The sequence below is a fragment of the Schistocerca nitens genome, chromosome 9 (assembly GCF_023898315.1).
Source record: "Schistocerca nitens isolate TAMUIC-IGC-003100 chromosome 9, iqSchNite1.1, whole genome shotgun sequence".
In the NCBI taxonomy this organism is placed as follows: domain Eukaryota; kingdom Metazoa; phylum Arthropoda; class Insecta; order Orthoptera; family Acrididae; genus Schistocerca; species Schistocerca nitens.
The window spans coordinates 406,979,185-406,985,184 of NC_064622.1; the positions used below are offsets into that span (position 1 = coordinate 406,979,185).

The following is a 6,000-nucleotide window of genomic DNA, read 5'->3' on the forward strand; positions in this document are numbered from 1 at the left end:
TTTCATCAAGAGTGGGGGTCCTAATTATCTGCTTGAAATAGTTTTCAGAAAAGACAGTTAGAAGTGTTTCACAGGATGTCTCATCACGTGCACTACTAATATAATAAAAACCAGTTCAAATGGCTCTGAGCACTATGGGACTTAACTTCTCAGGTCATCAGTCCCCTAGAACTTAGAACTACTTAAACCTAACTAACCTAAGGACATCACACACATCCATGCCCGAGGCAGGATTCGAACCTGCGACCGTAGCGGTCACGCGGTTCCAGACTGTAGTGCCTAGAACCGCACAGCCACCTCGGCCGGCAAAACTGTAATATTCCCAATTAATTGGGGGTGATTAATGTTTCCAACATCGATTACAGTATGGTTGGGTAACTTTTGTACAAGTGAACTGAGGTTTCCTCTAACCTTTCGGTTACACCAGAAGATGGGTCTGGCAGGTCACAGAAGAATCAAATTATCATTTTATGCCTACCTCTGATACTGAGTCTTGCCCGAACAACCTCACATGCAACTTCAATTTCTACCTCGGTGGAGTTCAGTTTCTTGTCTATTGCAACAAATACACCACCACCATTTCCCACTTGCCTATCCTTTCTATACAGATTCAAATTTTCCCCCAAAAGCCTCACTGCTATAAATTTCAGGTTTCAATCAGCTTTCTGTACCTAGTATTGTGTGGTTCACTGCTGTTCAGGAGTGCTTCAAACTCTGGCACTTTGCTGGGAATGCTTCAGCAGTTAACCATTAGGATTTTAATACTCTCACCTGTGGGAGGGTGGGACCTAATAGCGCAGTGTAGATTGCTGCAAGCAAAACAGAAATCAGTAAACTTTATAATTGTCACAAATACTTAGTTGTCAATCCAAATAAGTCGTGGTCTCTTAAGTGTGAAATGAGAACACAGCTGGTTTTTCTCCAACACATAGCGGAGTTTGCATCTATATTGACATGAGAATGTGGCAATATGCCTTCGTGTTTTGCAGGCATTTCTACAGTTCTCAGTCCTGTGAGAAGTCCAAGAAGTCGCATCCTACCTTGGTACATAACCTTCGAAGTCTCTTGTTCAGTCCTTCCACACAACTCAGGGCCATCTTCAGTCCTGGGGACAATGCTACAAATTGTAAGCTTAATTGAAACTCCATCCACAATCAAGGTCTTCTCAATCTTCTCTACTAGTCAAGGGAATGGCCCAAGTATGCCCTCAGAACCCAGATGACCAGGCATCATTTGTTCCAACTTGTGCCACTATCTGTAGTTGGTTGCATCCTGTTAGAGCAACGTTCCCAATAACCTTATTAAAGTTGTCACGTTAACAGGTATCCAGTCACAATGTGGGGATGGAATGTATCGTCATCTTTTTATGTGTAATGAAAAATAATTTGTCAATTACAACATGTAATATGTAATATTCCACATGTACTTGAAAATGACATGTTATCAAAATTAGCTAATCACATGATTTAAATAAAGTTGATCTACATTACAGTCTACTACAGACCATGTTTTCTTTAATTACGCATTTGGAAGCTGTGGATCCACACTAAAACTAAATTTTAAAGAATAATAGTGTTATTCAGTGAAAGATGATGAGCTATTGGAAGTAAATAATGAGTGATCACGGTTGGATATGAGAAGTACAGGATGAACACACAAAGGAAATACGGAAGCGTCCGATCTCGCCCATCTGCTTTGACCCATGACGTCACAAATATGGCGGAAACAAAAACAAACACACACACACTTTCCACAAGAAGCCTAATGACACTAATGGGACAAGTGCGGGAAATAGGGTGTTTTGGGCGGGGGGCAAACGAAATATAAACAAATTTAGACGCCTTGCGTAGCTACAACGTGTAAGTGAAGACAGCCATGCATGAATACCCACCCACCTCCCCAGGGGTCGTAACCCCTGCAACCCATAGAAGATAAAGATGCTTCAGTAGCTGATTAGTGTTTTTTTGTCTTAAAAAAAAAATCTCACGGAATAGAACGAACAGATCAGAAAGATAAATATAATAAACTAAAACAGAAATTGGAGGAAACAGATAATTAAAATAAGTAATAAGTGTTTTTAAATAAAAAAAAAATCTCACGAGATAGAATGAACAGATCAGAAAAGTAAATAAAATAAGATAAAACAGAACTGGAGACAGCCACACTCAAACCAAACTCCGCGCCGTCATGATGTAACACAACAACACCCTTACGTCACGGGTCAAAGCCGACGCGTGGGATCGGACGCTTCTGTCGATCCCGCACAAAAAGAGCAATGTGTCAATTCTTGCATCTTAGTATCAGCACCTCAGAGCACAAGCTACATATTCCCTCAGTAGTAGTGGTAAAAATAGGCAAGAGCATACCGGCATGATGCTACTGATATGAATTTATAGAAGAGTACCTCCAAGCTGATGGAAGTGAGTTCATGTCAAAGGAGGTGGTAACTTCTGCACCACATTGTAAAATCTGCAACAGTGTGATAATCTATGGTTTGCTGTGGAACTGGGGATGATAAGCATCTCTTCACTAGCTTGTTGACTCGGACAGTACACTAGTATACCTAGTCCGAGAGAATGTAGATCCTACAGCCAAATTTACCAGAGAGCAGTGAAGAAGGTTTCTGTGGCTCTTGGGTGGCGGGAAGACCAGACCTCCTAGTATTAAGGTCACTCCACCAGTAGAATAATAATTACCCCCCCCCCTCCCCCTCCGGAGAAAAGTGTCTACATCTGCGATAGCATGTCTGTGGACCAAATTTGAATGCAACCATTCCAAACCTTACTAAGGTTTACCTCATCTTGCAGCTGCCTTCATTCAGCTAATTGGTGCATATTAAAAATGAATGCCCCCCCCCCTTTCTCCATGTGATTGTCCTGTACCTCTGCAACACATTGGTGGGTCCAGATGGCTTAAGGAATTGATATTACTGTACAAAATTGTCTGGTTCAGTATACTGACTTAAGTTAACTATGCAATAGACCTGTAATTACTACCACCGGGGTATGGTGTATTAAACCATGATTATTACATAATTAAATACTCTTCCTTTCTATGGGATTGGATTGCACATCCTAGAGGCTTCTCCAAGTGTGCTACATCACAAAGTCTCAGGTTTAAACCTCGCAGCAAAAGAGTAAAATACTAAAATCATTGATCCTCTGAGGAAACGTATGCTGTCTGGAGGGCCATCACTCACAACAAAATTATTTTTTGTGGTGCCAATGTCAGTTACAGCTAACATACAGTGCCACCTAAATACAGTGCTAGACCACTATTAGGTGAAAAAGGAATACAACACTTTGAATATTGTGACATAGAAAGTAAAAGGATTAATGAACAAATTAATTAATATTCTAGAGGAGAATAAAATGGTCCAGAAAGAATGGTACAACACAACTGGCTACCACAAATTGGCTATATGGAAACAAAACATCGACACCATGGGTAAAAAAAAAGCTTTGCCAGTCCAGCCCCTGAAATAAGTTTTCTTTGAGCGGTTTAAGGAATGTTCTCCAGCTGACAAAGAATAAAGAGACATGCAAAGCAAAAAAAATTACATGAGTATGCCATAATACGTCAAGAGTGAGGACAGCAGAATGTATTGGAGCGACAGGCGAACTCACGTTGCCGAGTTGGTTCCCTGCAAAAGCACCTAATGACAGGAGAGAACTTGGTGGACCATGGAAATTATGAGTACCACAACAGATTATTCAGCAAAATCAGTTAATGAAAATGAGTTATTAATGTGCAGTTTTGAAACAAACAGTTAACTCAGTTTCAGAAAGAAATGGGTTCAAACTTTCATTGGCCATCCGAATATAACTACCCCATTGTTCTTTTGAAAAGAACTCAATATAGTAAGTTCCCCTTCCATGTCCTATTTGAGCTTGTGCTCCACCTCTAACGATTTAATCAGTTAAAAATTGCTCATAAAGGTGAAGCTTTGATTATTGTATGAATCAGTTAAAAAGTTAGTTCTATGTTTCAAACGATAAAAAGTTTTTGCATTATACACTCAAGATACTGCACCACTGAAAAATCCACTTATGTTTAACCTAAATGCGTCAATGGTATATGGAGATGGGTGAGATCTGCAAACATCTTATGAATTTCAAAATCAACACAATTTTTTGCTTCAGTCATGGGGTTGCTACAGCCAAATTGTGTTGTTCATATAATGTTCTTCTGAATTAGCAATTGTCGAGCAATGTTTAAAACTTACCTAATAACATTACGAGGCGTTTCGGCACTGAAAGCAACCACAAATACGCCTATGTTTACGCAACATTGGCTTCAAAGTCTTCCTTTCTGAAACAAACAAAACAAGTTAGGTAAGAGTTCTGTGGTGGGTAGGGTAGGCGAATAGCAAACGTATAAACAATACAATTATCCTAATCACTGAATGCTGAATTACATTGGCTGTTTCACATACGATATAGTCACACTTGGCAAAATTCAGAATCCCCGCACCCAAGACGTAGCCTACTGGGCCGTTATATTTCAGTACAGTTTCAATTTTCTGAGTGTTGGTTGCCTCTAGTACAACCGAATACACCCGACAATCCACTGTATTCATACATGGGACAAAAAAAAATGTTTTGAAGTGGCGCTATGGAATAATAGGTAGGCTTCAGTTGTTCAAAGTACACATGAAGATCAAATGCTGCATACTTTCACGCCCTCGCGCTGTTGGTGAACTGTCAGTCTGTCACAGTGTCACTCAATCACAACTACAGCTGATGTTTCCCATGTAAAAAGAAAAAGCGCAGCGCGCAAGTTTCAAATTTATATGTTAATTACATGTTAAGTTTTTTGGTTACCTTTCTAAGCGGCTCAAAACTATAATCACAACCATCACTATCATAAACACAAGTCCCAGAAACGTTACTAAGTAACTAACCATGTATATTAATTTGGGACCAATACGCATTTCCTAACAAACAAAATCAATGTTGAATCGCATATCTTGTGACGTCTCTGCTTTTCGTTAATCGCAATCTCTGAACTGAAACAAACTCCTGTCGCTGAATGGCGCGGCAAATGAAAATTCATTTTTGTATGAGTTTCGCATTACCTCAGAAATGGCGATGTAAGTTAATTTACAACTTGTGTACAATGCAGTACATGATTCTTTAAATATAGTTTCAGTATAACACATTCGTACTGCATATTCTACACTGACCTGTTATTGGCTGATATATATAATATTGTACCGCTGTCGAAATTATTCTTTTTACCCGGCACGCCGACAACTCACTGATTTAATTAGGGTTGAAAAATGAAAAGTCATTCAGTCATATGCTTAATATAACAGGTCGGTGATGTAACTTGTGATTTTTTTGGAGCGATGATAATTACATATCATTACATTACTCGTACTCCAACGATCCCGTGCAGAGAAGCCTCTGGAACGTGAAACGAAGTAGCAGAAGTCAATGATGCATATTCCAGTGAATTAAAAAAAAACAAAACAAGCGAATTAGAAATACTGTTATATTACGACGTTATTAACTATAATATAATCTAATGTATTGAGTTAAGAGTCCGTTTGAACATACTCTTTGATGGAGTCGGTGTTGACCAATAAAACGTACTTTAAGTCAGTCTTCAACTCCACCACATTGCCACACCTAATTTAATACACTCTGCCAATTTCTAGTAAGTTGCTGAACATAAGTGTAACGGTACCCATGATCTGACTCTTTCATATATCAAAGTGTAAACAATTAAAGTCATATTCACATTTGCCCTTATATTTTGTGAAGCAAGAAATATCGTTATCGAACAACACATTAATCAATACATGTACTGCGAAACAGTTGCCAATGTACCTAAGTTTTTAAAGAAGTCTGTGGATTATGTTGTACAACTAACGCCAGATATAATTTTTAATTCTTCAATCAGAAAAATTATTCTTGTAAATTGAGTATTCCGAAAAGAAAAAGATTTCATAACACACTTGTGCTTGTCAGAGGTAAATTGAATCAAAAAATGTTT

The 6,000-nt window shown here is 38.7% G+C and overlaps 1 long non-coding RNA gene across 2 annotated transcripts in view; it reads right to left on the minus strand.

Moving 5' to 3' along the window:
- The window catches only part of LOC126203831 (uncharacterized), a 68,337-nt gene extending 63,360 nt beyond the window's left edge, over positions 1-4,977 (minus strand). For both annotated transcript variants that reach the window (XR_007540387.1, XR_007540388.1), the window contains exons 1-2: positions 4,824-4,977; positions 4,226-4,311 (exon numbers count right to left, since the gene is read on the minus strand). This is a non-coding gene — a long non-coding RNA (uncharacterized LOC126203831). The remainder of the gene's footprint in view (positions 1-4,225; positions 4,312-4,823) is intronic.
- Positions 4,978-6,000: the final 1,023 nt, after the last annotated feature.